This window comes from Danio rerio, chromosome 3 (assembly GCF_052040795.2).
Source record: "Danio rerio strain M-AB ecotype USA chromosome 3, GRCz13ab, whole genome shotgun sequence".
Taxonomy (NCBI): domain Eukaryota; kingdom Metazoa; phylum Chordata; class Actinopteri; order Cypriniformes; family Danionidae; genus Danio; species Danio rerio.
The window spans coordinates 53,138,493-53,160,576 of record NC_141023.1 but is presented as its reverse complement, the minus strand read 5'-3'; the positions used below and the strand labels follow the sequence as shown (position 1 = coordinate 53,160,576).

Below are 22,084 nucleotides of genomic sequence, written 5' to 3'. Positions count from 1 at the left end.
AATGATGCATTTTATAGCTGGATCTGGTTTTATTACATTCTGAATTGGACGTTGAAAATGAGCTTATCTCAGCCAGCAGAGATGTCAAATCACAGTAATGCAAACTCAGTCAGAGACATAGATTTTCATTTGCAACTTGCTTTAACATGTTTAACAGTGCATGAAATGTTGTCTAAAACAAAAAAGAATGATGCATTTTATAGCTGGATCTGGTTTTATTACATTCTGAATTGGACGTTGAAAATGAGCTTATCTCAGCCAGCAGAGAGGTCAAATCACAGTAATGCAAACTCAGTCAGAGACATAGATTTTCATTTGCAACTTGCTTTAACATGTTTAACAGTGCATGAAATGTTGTCTAAAACAAAAAAGAATGATGCATTTTATAGCTGGATCTGGTTTTATTACATTCTGAATTGGACGTTGAAAATGAGCTTATCTCAGCCAGCAGAGAGGTCAAATCACAGTAATGCAAACTCAGTCAGAGACATAGATTTTCACTTGCAACTTGCTTTAACATGTTTAACAGTGCATGAAATGTTGTCTAAAACAAAAAAGAATGATGCATTTTATGTCTGGATCTGGTTTTATTACATTCTGAATTGGACGTTGAAAATGAGCTTATCTCAGCCAGCAGAGAGGTCAAATCACAGTAATGCAAACTCAGTCAGAGACATAGATTTTCACTTGCAACTTGCTTTAACATGTTTAACAGTGCATGAAATGTTGTCTAAAACAAAAAAGAATGATGCATTTTATAGCTGGATCTGGTTTTATTACATTCTGAATTGGACGTTGAAAATGAGCTTATCTCAGCCAGCAGAGAGGTCAAATCACAGTAATGCAAACTCAGTCAGAGACATAGATTTTCACTTGCAACTTGCTTTAACATGTTTAACAGTGCATGAAATGTTGTCTAAAACAAAAAAGAATGATGCATTTTATAGCTGGATCTGGTTTTATTACATTCTGAATTGGACGTTGAAAATGAGCTTATCTCAGCCAGCAGAGATGTCAAATCACAGTAATGCAAACTCAGTCAGAGACATAGATTTTCATTTGCAACTTGCTTTAACATGTTTAACAGTGCATGAAATGTTGTCTAAAACAAAAAAGAATGATGCATTTTATAGCTGGATCTGGTTTTATTACATTCTGAATTGGACGTTGAAAATGAGCTTATCTCAGCCAGCAGAGAGGTCAAATCACAGTAATGCAAACTCAGTCAGAGACATAGATTTTCACTTGCAACTTGCTTTAACATGTTTAACAGTGCATGAAATGTTGTCTAAAACAAAAAAGAATGATGCATTTTATGGCTGGATCTGGTTTTATTACATTCTGAATTGGACGTTGAAAATGAGCTTATCTCAGCCAGCAGAGATGTCAAATCAGAGTAATGCAAACTCAGTCAGAGACATAGATTTTCACTTGCAACTTGCTTTAACATGTTTAACAGTGCATGAAATGTTGTCTAAAACAAAAAAGAATGATGCATTTTATAGCTGGATCTGGTTTTATTACATTCTGAATTGGACGTTGAAAATGAGCTTATCTCAGCCAGCAGAGAGGTCAAATCACAGTAATGCAAACTCAGTCAGAGACATAGATTTTCACTTGCAACTTGCTTTAACATGTTTAACAGTGCATGAAATGTTGTCTAAAACAAAAAAGAATGATGCATTTTATAGCTGCATCTGGTTTTATTACATTCTGAATTGGACGTTGAAAATGAGCTTATCTCAGCCAGCAGAGAGGTCAAATCACAGTAATGCAAACTCAGTCAGAGACATAGATTTTCACTTGCAACTTGCTTTAACATGTTTAACAGTGCATGAAATGTTGTCTAAAACAAAAAAGAATGATGCATTTTATGTCTGGATCTGGTTTTATTACATTCTGAATTGGACGTTGAAAATGAGCTTATCTCAGCCAGCAGAGAGGTCAAATCACAGTAATGCAAACTCAGTCAGAGACATAGATTTTCACTTGCAACTTGCTTTAACATGTTTAACAGTGCATGAAATGTTGTCTAAAACAAAAAAGAATGATGCATTTTATGGCTGGATCTGGTTTTATTACATTCTGAATTGGACGTTGAAAATGAGCTTATCTCAGCCAGCAGAGATGTCAAATCACAGTAATGCAAACTCATTCAGAGACATAGATTTTCACTTGCAACTTGCTTTAACATGTTTAACAGTGCATGAAATGTTGTCTAAAACAAAAAAGAATGATGCATTTTATGGCTGGATCTGGTTTTATTACATTCTGAATTGGACGTTGAAAATGAGCTTATCTCAGCCAGCAGAGATGTCAAATCACAGTAATGCAAACTCAGTCAGAGACATAGATTTTAACTTGCAACTTGCTTTAACATGTTTAACAGTGCATGAAATGTTGTCTAAAACAAAAAAGAATGATGCATTTTATAGCTGGATCTGGTTTTATAACATTCTGAATTGGACGTTGAAAATGAGCTTATCTCAGCCAGCAGAGATGTCAAATCACAGTAATGCAAACTCAATCAGAGACATAGATTTTCACTTGCAACTTGCTTTAACATGTTTAACAGTGCATGAAATGTTGTCTAAAACAAAAAAGAATGATGCATTTTATAGCTGGATCTGGTTTTATTACATTCTGAATTGGACGTTGAAAATGAGCTTATCTCAACCAGCAGAGAGGTCAAATCACAGTAATGCAAACTCAATCAGAGACATAGATTTTCACTTGCAACTTGCTTTAACATGTTTAACAGTGCATGAAATGTTGTCTAAAACAAAAAAGAATGATGCATGTTATAGCTGGATCTGGTTTTATTACATTCTGAATTGGACGTTGAAAATGAGCTTATCTCAGCCAGCAGAGATGTCAAATCACAGTAATGCAAACTCAGTCAGAGACATAGATTTTCACTTGCAACTTGCTTTAACATGTTTAACAGTGCATGAAATGTTGTCTAAAACAAAAAAGAATGATGCATTTTATGGCTGGATCTGGTTTTATTACATTCTGAATTGGACGTTGAAAATGAGCTTATCTCAGCCAGCAGAGAGGTCAAATCACAGTAATGCAAACTCAGTCAGAGACATAGATTTTCACTTGCAACTTGCTTTAACATGTTTAACAGTGCATGAAATGTTGTCTAAAACAAAAAAGAATGATGCATTTTATAGCTGGATCTGGTTTTATTACATTCTGAATTGGACGTTGAAAATGAGCTTATCTCAGCCAGCAGAGAGGTCAAATCACAGTAATGCAAACTCAGTCAGAGACATAGATTTTCACTTGCAACTTGCTTTAACATGTTTAACAGTGCATGAAATGTTGTCTAAAACAAAAAAGAATGATGCATTTTATGGCTGGATCTGGTTTTATTACATTCTGAATTGGACGTTGAAAATGAGCTTATCTCAGCCAGCAGAGATGTCAAATCACAGTAATGCAAACTCAGTCAGAGACATAGATTTTCACTTGCAACTTGCTTTAACATGTTTAACAGTGCATGAAATGTTGTCTAAAACAAAAAAGAATGATGCATTTTATGGCTGGATCTGGTTTTATTACATTCTGAATTGGACGTTGAAAATGAGCTTATCTCAGCCAGCAGAGAGGTCAAATCACAGTAATGCAAACTCAGTCAGAGACATAGATTTTCACTTGCAACTTGCTTTAACATGTTTAACAGTGCATGAAATGTTGTCTAAAACAAAAAAGAATGATGCATTTTATGGCTGGATCTGGTTTTATTACATTCTGAATTGGACGTTGAAAATGAGCTTATCTCAGCCAGCAGAGAGGTCAAATCACAGTAATGCAAACTCAGTCAGAGACATAGATTTTCACTTGCAACTTGCTTTAACATGTTTAACAGTGCATGAAATGTTGTCTAAAACAAAAAAGAATGATGCATTTTATGGCTGGATCTGTTTTTATCACTTTCTAAATTGGACGTTGAAAATGAGCTTATCTCAGCCAGCAGATAGGTCAAATCACAGTAATGCAAACTCAGTCAGAGACATAGATTTTCACTTGCAACTTGCTTTAACATGTTTAACAGTGCATGAAATGTTGTCTAAAACAAAAAAGAATGATCCATTTTATGGCTGGATCTGTTTTTATCACTTTCTGAATTGGACGTTGAAAATGAGCTTATCTCAGCCAGCAGAGAGGTCAAATCACAGTAATGCAAACTCAGTCAGGGACATAGATTTTCTCTTGCAACTTGCTTTAACATGTTTAACAGTGCATGAAATGTTGTCTAAAACAAAAAAGAATGATGCATTTTATGGCTGGATCTGTTTTTATCACTTTCTGAATTGGACGTTGAAAATGAGCTTATCTCAGCCAGCAGAGAGGTCAAATCACAGTAATGCAAACTCAGTCAGAGACATAGATTTTCACTTGCAACTTGCTTTTACATGTTTAACAGTGCATGAAATGTTGTCTAAAACAAAAAAGAATGATGCATTTTATGGCTGGATCTGGTTTTATTACATTCTGAATTGGACGTTGAAAATGAGCTTATCTCAGCCAGCAGAGATGTCAAATCACAGTAATGCAAACTCAGTCAGAGACATAGATTTTCACTTGCAACTTGCTTTAACATGTTTAACAGTGCATGAAATGTTGTCTAAAACAAAAAAGAATGATGCATTTTATAGCTGGATCTGGTTTTATTACATTCTGAATTGGACGTTGAAAATGAGCTTATCTCAGCCAGCAGAGATGTCAAATCACAGTAATGCAAACTCAGTCAGAGACATAGATTTTCATTTGCAACTTGCTTTAACATGTTTAACAGTGCATGAAATGTTGTCTAAAACAAAAAAGAATGATGCATTTTATAGCTGGATCTGGTTTTATTACATTCTGAATTGGACGTTGAAAATGAGCTTATCTCAGCCAGCAGAGAGGTCAAATCACAGTAATGCAAACTCAGTCAGAGACATAGATTTTCATTTGCAACTTGCTTTAACATGTTTAACAGTGCATGAAATGTTGTCTAAAACAAAAAAGAATGATGCATTTTATAGCTGGATCTGGTTTTATTACATTCTGAATTGGACGTTGAAAATGAGCTTATCTCAGCCAGCAGAGAGGTCAAATCACAGTAATGCAAACTCAGTCAGAGACATAGATTTTCACTTGCAACTTGCTTTAACATGTTTAACAGTGCATGAAATGTTGTCTAAAACAAAAAAGAATGATGCATTTTATGTCTGGATCTGGTTTTATTACATTCTGAATTGGACGTTGAAAATGAGCTTATCTCAGCCAGCAGAGAGGTCAAATCACAGTAATGCAAACTCAGTCAGAGACATAGATTTTCACTTGCAACTTGCTTTAACATGTTTAACAGTGCATGAAATGTTGTCTAAAACAAAAAAGAATGATGCATTTTATAGCTGGATCTGGTTTTATTACATTCTGAATTGGACGTTGAAAAAGAGCTTATCTCAGCCAGCAGAGAGGTCAAATCACAGTAATGCAAACTCAGTCAGAGACATAGATTTTCACTTGCAACTTGCTTTAACATGTTTAACAGTGCATGAAATGTTGTCTAAAACAAAAAAGAATGATGCATTTTATGGCTGGATCTGGTTTTATTACATTCTGAATTGGACGTTGAAAATGAGCTTATCTCAGCCAGCAGAGAGGTCAAATCACAGTAATGCAAACTCAGTCAGAGACATAGATTTTCACTTGCAACTTGCTTTAACATGTTTAACAGTGCATGAAATGTTGTCTAAAACAAAAAAGAATGATGCATTTTATGGCTGGATCTGGTTTTATTACATTCTGAATTGGACGTTGAAAATGAGCTTATCTCAGCCAGCAGAGAGGTCAAATCACAGTAATGCAAACTCAGTCAGAGACATAGATTTTCACTTGCAACTTGCTTTAACATGTTTAACAGTGCATGAAATGTTGTCTAAAACAAAAAAGAATGATGCATTTTATGGCTGGATCTGGTTTTATTACATTCTGAATTGGACGTTGAAAATGAGCTTATCTCAGCCAGCAGAGAGGTCAAATCACAGTAATGCAAACTCAGTCAGAGACATAGATTTTCACTTGCAACTTGCTTTAACATGTTTAACAGTGCATGAAATGTTGTCTAAAACAAAAAAGAATGATGCATTTTATAGCTGGATCTGGTTTTATTACATTCTGAATTGGACGTTGAAAATGAGCTTATCTCAGCCAGCAGAGAGGTCAAATCACAGTAATGCAAACTCAATCAGAGACATAGATTTTCACTTGCAACTTGCTTTAACATGTTTAACAGTGCATGAAATGTTGTCTAAAACAAAAAAGAATGATGCATGTTATAGCTGGATCTGGTTTTATTACATTCTGAATTGGACGTTGAAAATGAGCTTATCTCAGCCAGCAGAGAGGTCAAATCACAGTAATGCAAACTCAGTCAGAGACATAGATTTTCACTTGCAACTTGCTTTAACATGTTTAACAGTGCATGAAATGTTGTCTAAAACAAAAAAGAATGATGCATTTTATGGCTGGATCTGGTTTTATTACATTCTGAATTGGACGTTGAAAATGAGCTTATCTCAGCCAGCAGAGAAGTCAAATCACAGTAATGCAAACTCAGTCAGAGACATAGATTTTCACATGCAACTTGCTTTAACATGTTTAACAGTGCATGAAATGTTGTCTAAAACAAAAAAGAATGATGCATTTTATGGCTGGATCTGTTTTTATCACTTTCTGAACTGGACGTTGAAAATGAGCTTATCTCAGCCAGCAGAGAGGTCAAATCACAGTAATGCAAACTCAGTCAGAGACATAGATTTTCACTTGCAACTTGCTTTAACATGTTTAACAGTGCATGAAATGTTGTCTAAAACAAAAAAGAATGATGCATTTTATAGCTGGATCTGGTTTTATTACATTCTGAATTGGACGTTGAAAATGAGCTTATCTCAGCCAGCAGAGAGGTCAAATCACAGTAATGCAAACTCAGTCAGAGACATAGATTTTCACTTGCAACTTGCTTTAACATGTTTAACAGTGCATGAAATGTTGTCTAAAACAAAAAAGAATGATGCATTTTATGGCTGGATCTGGTTTTATTACATTCTGAATTGGACGTTGAAAATGAGCTTATCTCAGCCAGCAGAGATGTCAAATCACAGTAATGCAAACTCAGTCAGAGACATAGATTTTCACTTGCAACTTGCTTTAACATGTTTAACAGTGCATGAAATGTTGTCTAAAACAAAAAAGAATGATGCATTTTATAGCTGGATCTGGTTTTATTACATTCTGAATTGGACGTTGAAAATGAGCTTATCTCAGCCAGCAGAGAGGTCAAATCACAGTAATGCAAACTCAGTCAGAGACATAGATTTTCACTTGCAACTTGCTTTAACATGTTTAACAGTGCATGAAATGTTGTCTAAAACAAAAAAGAATGATGCATTTTATGGCTGGATCTGGTTTTATTACATTCTGAATTGGACGTTGAAAATGAGCTTATCTCAGCCAGCAGAGAGGTCAAATCACAGTAATGCAAACTCAGTCAGAGACATAGATTTTCACTTGCAACTTGCTTTAACATGTTTAACAGTGCATGAAATGTTGTCTAAAACAAAAAAGAATGATGCATTTTATGGCTGGATCTGTTTTTATCACTTTCTGAACTGGACGTTGAAAATGAGCTTATCTCAGCCAGCAGAGAGGTCAAATCACAGTAATGCAAACTCAGTCAGAGACATAGATTTTCACTTGCAACTTGCTTTAACATGTTTAACAGTGCATGAAATGTTGTCTAAAACAAAAAAGAATGATGCATTTTATAGCTGGATCTGGTTTTATTACATTCTGAATTGGACGTTGAAAATGAGCTTATCTCAGCCAGCAGAGAGGTCAAATCACAGTAATGCAAACTCAGTCAGAGACATAGATTTTCACTTGCAACTTGCTTTAACATGTTTAACAGTGCATGAAATGTTGTCTAAAACAAAAAAGAATGATGCATTTTATGGCTGGATCTGGTTTTATTACATTCTGAATTGGACGTTGAAAATGAGCTTATCTCAGCCAGCAGAGATGTCAAATCACAGTAATGCAAACTCAGTCAGAGACATAGATTTTCACTTGCAACTTGCTTTAACATGTTTAACAGTGCATGAAATGTTGTCTAAAACAAAAAAGAATGATGCATTTTATGGCTGGATCTGGTTTTATTACATTCTGAATTGGACGTTGAAAATGAGCTTATCTCAGCCAGCAGAGAGCTCAAATCACAGTAATGCAAACTCAGTCAGAGACATAGATTTTCACTTGCAACTTGCTTTAACATGTTTAACAGTGCATGAAATGTTGTCTAAAACAAAAAAGAATGATGCATTTTATGTCTGGATCTGGTTTTATTACATTCTGAATTGGACGTTGAAAATGAGCTTATCTCAGCCAGCAGAGAGGTCAAATCACAGTAATGCAAACTCAGTCAGAGACATAGATTTTCACTTGCAACTTGCTTTAACATGTTTAACAGTGCATGAAATGTTGTCTAAAACAAAAAAGAATGATGCATTTTATGGCTGGATCTGGTTTTATTACATTCTGAATTGGACGTTGAAAATGAGCTTATCTCAGCCAGCAGAGATGTCAAATCACAGTAATGCAAACTCAGTCAGAGACATAGATTTTCACTTGCAACTTGCTTTAACATGTTTAACAGTGCATGAAATGTTGTCTAAAACAAAAAAGAATGATGCATTTTATAGCTGGATCTGGTTTTATTACATTCTGAATTGGACGTTGAAAAAGAGCTTATCTCAGCCAGCAGAGAGGTCAAATCACAGTAATGCAAACTCAGTCAGAGACATAGATTTTCACTTGCAACTTGCTTTAACATGTTTAACAGTGCATGAAATGTTGTCTAAAACAAAAAAGAATGATGCATTTTATGGCTGGATCTGGTTTTATTACATTCTGAATTGGACGTTGAAAATGAGCTTATCTCAGCCAGCAGAGATGTCAAATCACAGTAATGCAAACTCAGTCAGAGACATAGATTTTCATTTGCAACTTGCTTTAACATGTTTAACAGTGCATGAAATGTTGTCTAAAACAAAAAAGAATGATGCATTTTATAGCTGGATCTGGTTTTATTACATTCTGAATAGGACGTTGAAAATGAGCTTATCTCAGCCAGCAGAGAGGTCAAATCACAGTAATGCAAACTCAGTCAGAGACATAGATTTTCATTTGCAACTTGCTTTAACATGTTTAACAGTGCATGAAATGTTGTCTAAAACAAAAAAGAATGATGCATTTTATAGCTGGATCTGGTTTTATTACATTCTGAATTGGACGTTGAAAATGAGCTTATCTCAGCCAGCAGAGAGGTCAAATCACAGTAATGCAAACTCAGTCAGAGACATAGATTTTCACTTGCAACTTGCTTTAACATGTTTAACAGTGCATGAAATGTTGTCTAAAACAAAAAAGAATGATGCATTTTATGTCTGGATCTGGTTTTATTACATTCTGAATTGGACGTTGAAAATGAGCTTATCTCAGCCAGCAGAGAGGTCAAATCACAGTAATGCAAACTCAGTCAGAGACATAGATTTTCACTTGCAACTTGCTTTAACATGTTTAACAGTGCATGGAATGTTGTCTAAAACAAAAAAGAATGATGCATTTTATGTCTGGATCTGGTTTTATTACATTCTGAATTGGACGTTGAAAATGAGCTTATCTCAGCCAGCAGAGAGGTCAAATCACAGTAATGCAAACTCAGTCAGAGACATAGATTTTCACTTGCAACTTGCTTTAACATGTTTAACAGTGCATGAAATGTTGTCTAAAACAAAAAAGAATGATGCATTTAATGGCTGGATCTGGTTTTATTACATTCTGAATTGGACGTTGAAAATGAGCTTATCTCAGCCAGCCGAGATGTCAAATCACAGTAATGCAAACTCAGTCAGAGACATAGATTTTCACTTGCAACTTGCTTTAACATGTTTAACAGTGCATGAAATGTTGTCTAAAACAAAAAAGAATGATGCATTTTATAGCTGGATCTGGTTTTATTACATTCTGAATTGGACGTTGAAAATGAGCTTATCTCAGCCAGCAGAGAGGTCAAATCACAGTAATGCAAACTCAATCAGAGACATAGATTTTCACTTGCAACTTGCTTTAACATGTTTAACAGTGCATGAAATGTTGTCTAAAACAAAAAAGAATGATGCATTTTATAGCTGGATCTGGTTTTATTACATTCTGAATTGGACGTTGAAAATGAGCTTATCTCAGCCAGCAGAGAGGTCAAATCACAGTAATGCAAACTCAGTCAGAGACATAGATTTTCACTTGCAACTTGCTTTAACATGTTTAACAGTGCATGAAATGTTGTCTAAAACAAAAAAGAATGATGCATTTTATGGCTGGATCTGTTTTTATCACTTTCTGAATTGGACGTTGAAAATGAGCTTATCTCAGCCAGCAGAGAGGTCAAATCACAGTAATGCAAACTCAGTCAGAGACATAGATTTTCACTTGCAACTTGCTTTAACATGTTTAACAGTGCATGAAATGTTGTCTAAAACAAAAAAGAATGATGCATTTTATGGCTGGATCTGGTTTTATTACATTCTGAATTGGACGTTGAAAATGAGCTTATCTCAGCCAGCAGAGATGTCAAATCACAGTAATGCAAACTCAGTCAGAGACATAGATTTTCACTTGCAACTTGCTTTAACATGTTTAACAGTGCATGAAATGTTGTCTAAAACAAAAAAGAATGATGCATTTTATAGCTGGATCTGGTTTTATTACATTCTGAATTGGACGTTGAAAATGAGCTTATCTCAGCCAGCAGAGAGGTCAAATCACAGTAATGCAAACTCAGTCAGAGACATAGATTTTCACTTGCAACTTGCTTTAACATGTTTAACAGTGCATGAAATGTTGTCTAAAACAAAAAAGAATGATGCATTTTATAGCTGCATCTGGTTTTATTACATTCTGAATTGGACGTTGAAAATGAGCTTATCTCAGCCAGCAGAGAGGTCAAATCACAGTAATGCAAACTCAGTCAGAGACATAGATTTTCACTTGCAACTTGCTTTAACATGTTTAACAGTGCATGAAATGTTGTCTAAAACAAAAAAGAATGATGCATTTTATGGCTGGATCTGGTTTTATTACATTCTGAATTGGACGTTGAAAATGAGCTTATCTCAGCCAGCAGAGATGTCAAATCACAGTAATGCAAACTCAGTCAGAGACATAGATTTTCACTTGCAACTTGCTTTAACATGTTTAACAGTGCATGAAATGTTGTCTAAAACAAAAAAGAATGATGCATTTTATGGCTGGATCTGGTTTTATTACATTCTGAATTGGACGTTGAAAATGAGCTTATCTCAGCCAGCAGAGATGTCAAATCACAGTAATGCAAACTCAGTCAGAGACATAGATTTTCACTTGCAACTTGCTTTAACATGTTTAACAGTGCATGAAATGTTGTCTAAAACAAAAAAGAATGATGCATTTTATAGCTGGATCTGGTTTTATTACATTCTGAATTGGACGTTGAAAATGAGCTTATCTCAGCCAGCAGAGAGGTCAAATCACAGTAATGCAAACTCAGTCAGAGACATAGATTTTCATTTGCAACTTGCTTTAACATGTTTAACAGTGCATGAAATGTTGTCTAAAACAAAAAAGAATGATGCATTTTATAGCTGGATCTGGTTTTAGTACATTCTGAATTGGACGTTGAAAATGAGCTTATCTCAGCCAGCAGAGAGGTCAAATCACAGTAATGCAAACTCAGTCAGAGACATAGATTTTCACTTGCAACTTGCTTTAACATGTTTAACAGTGCATGAAATGTTGTCTAAAACAAAAAAGAATGATCCATTTTATGGCTGGATCTGTTTTTATCACTTTCTGAATTGGACGTTGAAAATGAGCTTATCTCAGCCAGCAGAGAGGTCAAATCACAGTAATGCAAACTCAGTCAGGGACATAGATTTTCTCTTGCAACTTGCTTTAACATGTTTAACAGTGCATGAAATGTTGTCTAAAACAAAAAAGAATGATGCATTTTATGCCTGGATCTGTTTTTATCACTTTCTGAATTGGACGTTGAAAATGAGCTTATCTCAGCCAGCAGAGATGTCAAATCACAGTAATGCAAACTCAGTCAGAGACATAGATTTTCACTTGCAACTTGCTTTAACATGTTTAACAGTGCATGAAATGTTGTCTAAAACAAAAAAGAATGATGCATTTTATAGCTGGATCTGGTTTTATTACATTCTGAATTGGACGTTGAAAATGAGCTTATCTCAGCCAGCAGAGATGTCAAATCACAGTAATGCAAACTCAGTCAGAGACATAGATTTTCATTTGCAACTTGCTTTAACATGTTTAACAGTGCATGAAATGTTGTCTAAAACAAAAAAGAATGATGCATTTTATAGCTGGATCTGGTTTTATTACATTCTGAATTGGACGTTGAAAATGAGCTTATCTCAGCCAGCAGAGATGTCAAATCACAGTAATGCAAACTCAGTCAGAGACATAGATTTTCACTTGCAACTTGCTTTAACATGTTTAACAGTGCATGAAATGTTGTCTAAAACAAAAAAGAATGATGCATTTTATAGCTGGATCTGGTTTTATTACATTCTGAATTGGACGTTGAAAATGAGCTTATCTCAGCCAGCAGAGAGGTCAAATCACAGTAATGCAAACTCAGTCAGAGACATAGATTTTCACTTGCAACTTGCTTTAACATGTTTAACAGTGCATGAAATGTTGTCTAAAACAAAAAAGAATGATGCATTTTATGTCTGGATCTGGTTTTATTACATTCTGAATTGGACGTTGAAAATGAGCTTATCTCAGCCAGCAGAGAGGTCAAATCACAGTAATGCAAACTCAGTCAGAGACATAGATTTTCACTTGCAACTTGCTTTAACATGTTTAACAGTGCATGAAATGTTGTCTAAAACAAAAAAGAATGATGCATTTAATGGCTGGATCTGGTTTTATTACATTCTGAATTGGACGTTGAAAATGAGCTTATCTCAGCCAGCAGAGATGTCAAATCACAGTAATGCAAACTCAGTCAGAGACATAGATTTTCACTTGCAACTTGCTTTAACATGTTTAACAGTGCATGAAATGTTGTCTAAAACAAAAAAGAATGATGCATTTTATGGCTGGATCTGGTTTTATTACATTCTGAATTGGACGTTGAAAATGAGCTTATCTCAGCCAGCAGAGAGGTCAAATCACAGTAATGCAAACTCAGTCAGAGACATAGATTTTCATTTGCAACTTGCTTTAACATGTTTAACAGTGCATGAAATGTTGTCTAAAACAAAAAAGAATGATGCATTTTATAGCTGGATCTGGTTTTATTACATTCTGAATTGGACGTTGAAAATGAGCTTATCTCAGCCAGCAGAGAGGTCAAATCACAGTAATGCAAACTCAGTCAGAGACATAGATTTTCACTTGCAACTTGCTTTAACATGTTTAACAGTGCATGAAATGTTGTCTAAAACAAAAAAGAATGATGCATTTTATGTCTGGATCTGGTTTTATTACATTCTGAATTGGACGTTGAAAATGAGCTTATCTCAGCCAGCAGAGAGGTCAAATCACAGTAATGCAAACTCAGTCAGAGACATAGATTTTCACTTGCAACTTGCTTTAACATGTTTAACAGTGCATGAAATGTTGTCTAAAACAAAAAAGAATGATGCATTTAATGGCTGGATCTGGTTTTATTACATTCTGAATTGGACGTTGAAAATGAGCTTATCTCAGCCAGCAGAGATGTCAAATCACAGTAATGCAAACTCAGTCAGAGACATAGATTTTCACTTGCAACTTGCTTTAACATGTTTAACAGTGCATGAAATGTTGTCTAAAACAAAAAAGAATGATGCATTTTATAGCTGGATCTGGTTTTATTACATTCTGAATTGGACGTTGAAAATGAGCTTATCTCAGCCAGCAGAGAGGTCAAATCACAGTAATGCAAACTCAGTCAGAGACATAGATTTTCACTTGCAACTTGCTTTAACATGTTTAACAGTGCATGAAATGTTGTCTAAAACAAAAAAGAATGATGCATTTTATGGCTGGATCTGGTTTTATTACATTCTGAATTGGACGTTGAAAATGAGCTTATCTCAGCCAGCAGAGAGGTCAAATCACAGTAATGCAAACTCAGTCAGAGACATAGATTTTCATTTGCAACTTGCTTTAACATGTTTAACAGTGCATGAAATGTTGTCTAAAACAAAAAAGAATGATGCATTTTATAGCTGGATCTGGTTTTATTACATTCTGAATTGGACGTTGAAAATGAGCTTATCTCAGCCAGCAGAGAGGTCAAATCACAGTAATGCAAACTCAGTCAGAGACATAGATTTTCACTTGCAACTTGCTTTAACATGTTTAACAGTGCATGAAATGTTGTCTAAAACAAAAAAGAATGATGCATTTTATGTCTGGATCTGGTTTTATTACATTCTGAATTGGACGTTGAAAATGAGCTTATCTCAGCCAGCAGAGAGGTCAAATCACAGTAATGCAAACTCAGTCAGAGACATAGATTTTCACTTGCAACTTGCTTTAACATGTTTAACAGTGCATGAAATGTTGTCTAAAACAAAAAAGAATGATGCATTTAATGGCTGGATCTGGTTTTATTACATTCTGAATTGGACGTTGAAAATGAGCTTATCTCAGCCAGCAGAGATGTCAAATCACAGTAATGCAAACTCAGTCAGAGACATAGATTTTCACTTGCAACTTGCTTTAACATGTTTAACAGTGCATGAAATGTTGTCTAAAACAAAAAAGAATGATGCATTTTATGGCTGGATCTGGTTTTATTACATTCTGAATTGGACGTTGAAAATGAGCTTATCTCAGCCAGCAGAGATGTCAAATCACAGTAATGCAAACTCAGTCAGAGACATAGATTTTCACTTGCAACTTGCTTTAACATGTTTAACAGTGCATGAAATGTTGTCTAAAACAAAAAAGAATGATGCATTTTATAGCTGGATCTGGTTTTATTACATTCTGAATTGGACGTTGAAAATGAGCTTATCTCAGCCAGCAGAGAGGTCAAATCACAGTAATGCAAACTCAGTCAGAGACATAGATTTTCACTTGCAACTTGCTTTAACATGTTTAACAGTGCATGAAATGTTGTCTAAAACAAAAAAGAATGATGCATTTTATGGCTGGATCTGGTTTTATTACATTCTGAATTGGACGTTGAAAATGAGCTTATCTCAGCCAGCAGAGATGTCAAATCACAGTAATGCAAACTCAGTCAGAGACATAGATTTTCACTTGCAACTTGCTTTAACATGTTTAACAGTGCATGAAATGTTGTCTAAAACAAAAAAGAATGATGCATTTTATGGCTGGATCTGGTTTTATTACATTCTGAATTGGACGTTGAAAATGAGCTTATCTCAGCCAGCAGAGATGTCAAATCACAGTAATGCAAACTCAGTCAGAGACATAGATTTTCACTTGCAACTTGCTTTAACATGTTTAACAGTGCATGAAATGTTGTCTAAAACAAAAAAGAATGATGCATTTTATGGCTGGATCTGGTTTTATTACATTCTGAATTGGACGTTGAAAATGAGCTTATCTCAGCCAGCAGAGAGGTCAAATCACAGTAATGCAAACTCAGTCAGAGACATAGATTTTCATTTGCAACTTGCTTTAACATGTTTAACAGTGCATGAAATGTTGTCTAAAACAAAAAAGAATGATGCATTTTATAGCTGGATCTGGTTTTATTACATTCTGAATTGGACGTTGAAAATGAGTTTATCTCAGCCAGCAGAGAGGTCAAATCACAGTAATGCAAACTCAGTCAGAGACATAGATTTTCACTTGCAACTTGCTTTAACATGTTTAACAGTGCATGAAATGTTGTCTAAAACAAAAAAGAATGATGCATTTTATAGCTGGATCTGGTTTTATTACATTCTGAATTGGACGTTGAAAATGAGCTTATCTCAGCCAGCAGAGATGTCAAATCACAGTAATGCAAACTCAGTCAGAGACATAGATTTTCATTTGCAACTTGCTTTAACATGTTTAACAGTGCATGAAATGTTGTCTAAAACAAAAAAGAATGATGCATTTTATAGCTGGATCTGGTTTTATTACATTCTGAATTGGACGTTGAAAATGAGCTTATCTCAGCCAGCAGAGAGGTCAAATCACAGTAATGCAAACTCAGTCAGAGACATAGATTTTCATTTGCAACTTGCTTTAACATGTTTAACAGTGCATGAAATGTTGTCTAAAACAAAAAAGAATGATGCATTTTATAGCTGGATCTGGTTTTATTACATTCTGAATTGGACGTTGAAAATGAGCTTATCTCAGCCAGCAGATAGGTCAAATCACAGTAATGCAAACTCAGTCAGAGACATAGATTTTCACTTGCAACTTGCTTTAACATGTTTAACAGTGCATGAAATGTTGTCTAAAACAAAAAAGAATGATGCATTTTATGGCTGGATCTGGTTTTATCACATTCTGAAATGGACGTTGAAAATGAGCTTATCTCAGCCAGCAGAGAGGTCAAAGCACAGTAATGCAAACTCAGTCAGAGACATAGATTTTCACTTGCAACTTGCTTTAACATGTTTAACAGTGCATGAAATGTTGTCTAAAACAAAAAAGAATGATCCATTTTATGGCTGGATCTGTTTTTATCACTTTCTGAATTGGACGTTGAAAATGAGCTTATCTCAGCCAGCAGAGATGTCAAATCACAGTAATGCAAACTCAGTCAGAGACATAGATTTTCATTTGCAACTTGCTTTTACATGTTTAACAGTGCATGAAATGTTGTCTAAAACAAAAAAGAATGATGCATTTTATAGCTGGATCTGGTTTTATTACATTCTGAATTGGACGTTGAAAATGAGCTTATCTCAGCCAGCAGAGATGTCAAATCACAGTAATGCAAACTCAGTCAGAGACATAGATTTTCACTTGCAACTTGCTTTAACATGTTTAACAGTGCATGAAATGTTGTCTAAAACAAAAAAGAATGATGCATTTTATGTCTGGATCTGGTTTTATTACATTCTGAATTGGACGTTGAAAATGAGCTTATCTCAGCCAGCAGAGAGGTCAAATCACAGTAATGCAAACTCAGTCAGAGACATAGATTTTCACTTGCAACTTGCTTTAACATGTTTAACAGTGCATGAAATGTTGTCTAAAACAAAAAAGAATGATGCATTTTATGGCTGGATCTGGTTTTATCACATTCTGAAATGGACGTTGAAAATGAGCTTATCTCAGCCAGCAGAGAGGTCAAAGCACAGTAATGCAAACTCAGTCAGAGACATAGATTTTCATTTGCAACTTGCTTTAACATGTTTAACAGTGCATGAAATGTTGTCTAAAACAAAAAAGAATGATGCATTTTATAGCTGGATCTGGTTTTATTACATTCTGAATTGGACGTTGAAAATGAGCTTATCTCAGCCAGCAGAGAGGTCAAATCACAGTAATGCAAACTCAGTCAGAGACATAGATTTTCACTTGCAACTTGCTTTAACATGTTTAACAGTGCATGAAATGTTGTCTAAAACAAAAAAGAATGATGCATTTTATGGCTGGATCTGGTTTTATTACATTCTGAATTGGACGTTGAAAATGAGCTTATCTCAGCCAGCAGAGAGGTCAAATCACAGTAATGCAAACTCAGTCAGAGACATAGATTTTCATTTGCAACTTGCTTTAACATGTTTAACAGTGCATGAAATGTTGTCTAAAACAAAAAAGAATGATGCATTTTATAGCTGGATCTGGTTTTATTACATTCTGAATTGGACGTTGAAAATGAGTTTATCTCAGCCAGCAGAGAGGTCAAATCACAGTAATGCAAACTCAGTCAGAGACATAGATTTTCACTTGCAACTTGCTTTAACATGTTTAACAGTGCATGAAATGTTGTCTAAAACAAAAAAGAATGATGCATTTTATAGCTGGATCTGGTTTTATTACATTCTGAATTGGACGTTGAAAATGAGCTTATCTCAGCCAGCAGAGAGGTCAAATCACAGTAATGCAAACTCAGTCAGAGACATAGATTTTCATTTGCAACTTGCTTTAACATGTTTAACAGTGCATGAAATGTTGTCTAAAACAAAAAAGAATGATGCATTTTATAGCTGGATCTGGTTTTATTACATTCTGAATTGGACGTTGAAAATGAGCTTATCTCAGCCAGCAGATAGGTCAAATCACAGTAATGCAAACTCAGTCAGAGACATAGATTTTCACTTGCAACTTGCTTTAACATGTTTAACAGTGCATGAAATGTTGTCTAAAACAAAAAAGAATGATGCATTTTATGGCTGGATCTGGTTTTATCACATTCTGAAATGGACGTTGAAAATGAGCTTATCTCAGCCAGCAGAGAGGTCAAAGCACAGTAATGCAAACTCAGTCAGAGACATAGATTTTCACTTGCAACTTGCTTTAACATGTTTAACAGTGCATGAAATGTTGTCTAAAACAAAAAAGAATGATCCATTTTATGGCTGGATCTGTTTTTATCACTTTCTGAATTGGACGTTGAAAATGAGCTTATCTCAGCCAGCAGAGATGTCAAATCACAGTAATGCAAACTCAGTCAGAGACATAGATTTTCATTTGCAACTTGCTTTTACATGTTTAACAGTGCATGAAATGTTGTCTAAAACAAAAAAGAATGATGCATTTTATAGCTGGATCTGGTTTTATTACATTCTGAATTGGACGTTGAAAATGAGCTTATCTCAGCCAGCAGAGATGTCAAATCAGAGTAATGCAAACTCAGTCAGAGACATAGATTTTCACTTGCAACTTGCTTTAACATGTTTAACAGTGCATGAAATGTTGTCTAAAACAAAAAAAAATGATGCATTTTATGTCTGGATCTGGTTTTATTACATTCTGAATTGGATGTTGAAAATGAGCTTATCTCAGCCAGCAGAGAGGTCAAATCACAGTAATGCAAACTCAGTCAGAGACATAGATTTTCACTTGCAACTTGCTTTAACATGTTTAACAGTGCATGAAATGTTGTCTAAAACAAAAAAGAATGATGCATTTTATAGCTGGATCTGGTTTTATTACATTCTGAATTGGACGTTGAAAATGAGCTTATCTCAGCCAGCAGAGAGGTCAAATCACAGTAATGCAAACTCAGTCAGAGACATAGATTTTCACTTGCAACTTGCTTTAACATGTTTAACAGTGCATGAAATGTTGTCTAAAACAAAAAAGAATGATGCATTTTATGGCTGGATCTGGTTTTATTACATTCTGAATTGGACGTTGAAAATGAGCTTATCTCAGCCAGCAGAGATGTCAAATCACAGTAATGCAAACTCAGTCAGAGACATAGATTTTCACTTGCAACTTGCTTTAACATGTTTAACAGTGCATGAAATGTTGTCTAAAACAAAAAAGAATGATGCATTTTATAGCTGGATCTGGTTTTATTACATTCTGAATTGGACGTTAAAAATGAGCTTATCTCAGCCAGCAGAGAGGTCAAATCACAGTAATGCAAACTCAGTCAGAGACATAGATTTTCACTTGCAACTTGCTTTAACATGTTTAACAGTGCATGAAATGTTGTCTAAAACAAAAAAGAATGATGCATTTTATGGCTGGATCTGGTTTTATTACATTCTGAATTGGACGTTGAAAATGAGCTTATCTCAGCCAGCAGAGAGGTCAAATCACAGTAATGCAAACTCAGTCAGAGACATAGATTTTCACTTGCAACTTGCTTTAACATGTTTAACAGTGCATGAAATGTTGTCTAAAACAAAAAAGAATGATGCATTTTATAGCTGGATCTGGTTTTATTACATTCTGAATTGGACGTTGAAAATGAGCTTATCTCAGCCAGCAGAGAGGTCAAATCACAGTAATGCAAACTCAGTCAGAGACATAGATTTTCACTTGCAACTTGCTTTAACATGTTTAACAGTGCATGAAATGTTGTCTAAAACAAAAAAGAATGATGCATTTTATGGCTGGATCTGGTTTTATTACATTCTGAATTGGACGTTGAAAATGAGCTTATCTCAGCCAGCAGAGATGTCAAATCACAGTAATGCAAACTCAGTCAGAGACATAGATTTTCACTTGCAACTTGCTTTAACATGTTTAACAGTGCATGAAATGTTGTCTAAAACAAAAAAGAATGATGCATTTTATAGCTGGATCTGGTTTTATTACATTCTGAATTGGACGTTAAAAATGAGCTTATCTCAGCCAGCAGAGATGTCAAATCACAGTAATGCAAACTCAGTCAGAGACATAGATTTTCACTTGCAACTTGCTTTAACATGTTTAACAGTGCATGAAATGTTGTCTAAAACAAAAAAGAATGATGCATTTTATAGCTGGATCTGGTTTTATTACATTCTGAATTGGACGTTAAAAATGAGCTTATCTCAGCCAGCAGAGAGGTCAAATCACAGTAATGCAAACTCAGTCAGAGACATAGATTTTCACTTGCAACTTGCTTTAACATGTTTAACAGTGCATGAAATGTTGTCTAAAACAAAAAAGAATGATGCATTTTATGGCTGGATCTGGTTTTATTACATTCTGAATTGGACGTTGAAAATGAGCTTATCTCAGCCAGCAGAGAGGTCAAATCACAGTAATGCAAACTCAGTCAGAGACATAGATTTTCATTTGCAACTTGCTTTAACATGTTTAACAGTGCATGAAATGTTGTCTAAAACAAAAAAGAATGATGCATTTTATAGCTGGATCTGGTTTTATTACATTCTGAATTGGACGTTGAAAATGAGCTTATCTCAGCCAGCAGAGAGGTCAAATCACAGTAATGCAAACTCAGTCAGAGACATAGATTTTCATTTGCAACTTGCTTTAACATGTTTAACAGTGCATGAAATGTTGTCTAAAACAAAAAAGAATGATGCATTTTATAGCTGGATCTGGTTTTATTACATTCTGAATTGGACGTTGAAAATGAGCTTATCTCAGCCAGCAGATAGGTCAAATCACAGTAATGCAAACTCAGTCAGAGACATAGATTTTCACTTGCAACTTGCTTTAACATGTTTAACAGTGCATGAAATGTTGTCTAAAACAAAAAAGAATGATGCATTTTATGGCTGGATCTGGTTTTATCACATTCTGAAATGGACGTTGAAAATGAGCTTATCTCAGCCAGCAGAGAGGTCAAAGCACAGTAATGCAAACTCAGTCAGAGACATAGATTTTCACTTGCAACTTGCTTTAACATGTTTAACAGTGCATGAAATGTTGTCTAAAACAAAAAAGAATGATCCATTTTATGGCTGGATCTGTTTTTATCACTTTCTGAATTGGACGTTGAAAATGAGCTTATCTCAGCCAGCAGAGATGTCAAATCACAGTAATGCAAACTCAGTCAGAGACATAGATTTTCATTTGCAACTTGCTTTTACATGTTTAACAGTGCATGAAATGTTGTCTAAAACAAAAAAGAATGATGCATTTTATAGCTGGATCTGGTTTTATTACATTCTGAATTGGACGTTGAAAATGAGCTTATCTCAGCCAGCAGAGATGTCAAATCACAGTAATGCAAACTCAGTCAGAGACATAGATTTTCACTTGCAACTTGCTTTAACATGTTTAACAGTGCATGAAATGTTGTCTAAAACAAAAAAGAATGATGCATTTTATGTCTGGATCTGGTTTTATTACATTCTGAATTGGACGTTGAAAATGAGCTTATCTCAGCCAGCAGAGAGGTCAAATCACAGTAATGCAAACTCAGTCAGAGACATAGATTTTCACTTGCAACTTGCTTTAACATGTTTAACAGTGCATGAAATGTTGTCTAAAACAAAAAAGAATGATGCATTTTATGGCTGGATCTGGTTTTATCACATTCTGAAATGGACGTTGAAAATGAGCTTATCTCAGCCAGCAGAGAGGTCAAAGCACAGTAATGCAAACTCAGTCAGAGACATAGATTTTCATTTGCAAC

At 34.9% G+C, this 22,084-nt stretch overlaps 1 long non-coding RNA gene across 1 annotated transcript; it reads left to right on the top strand.

Moving 5' to 3' along the window:
* Nucleotides 1-1,135: 1,135 nt before the first annotated feature.
* Nucleotides 1,136-15,798, top strand: LOC147846053 (uncharacterized). The gene is made up of 3 exons (XR_015481282.1): nt 1,136-1,644; nt 11,132-11,874; nt 14,480-15,798. It is a non-coding gene; the product is annotated as an uncharacterized LOC147846053 (long non-coding RNA).
* Nucleotides 15,799-22,084: the final 6,286 nt, after the last annotated feature.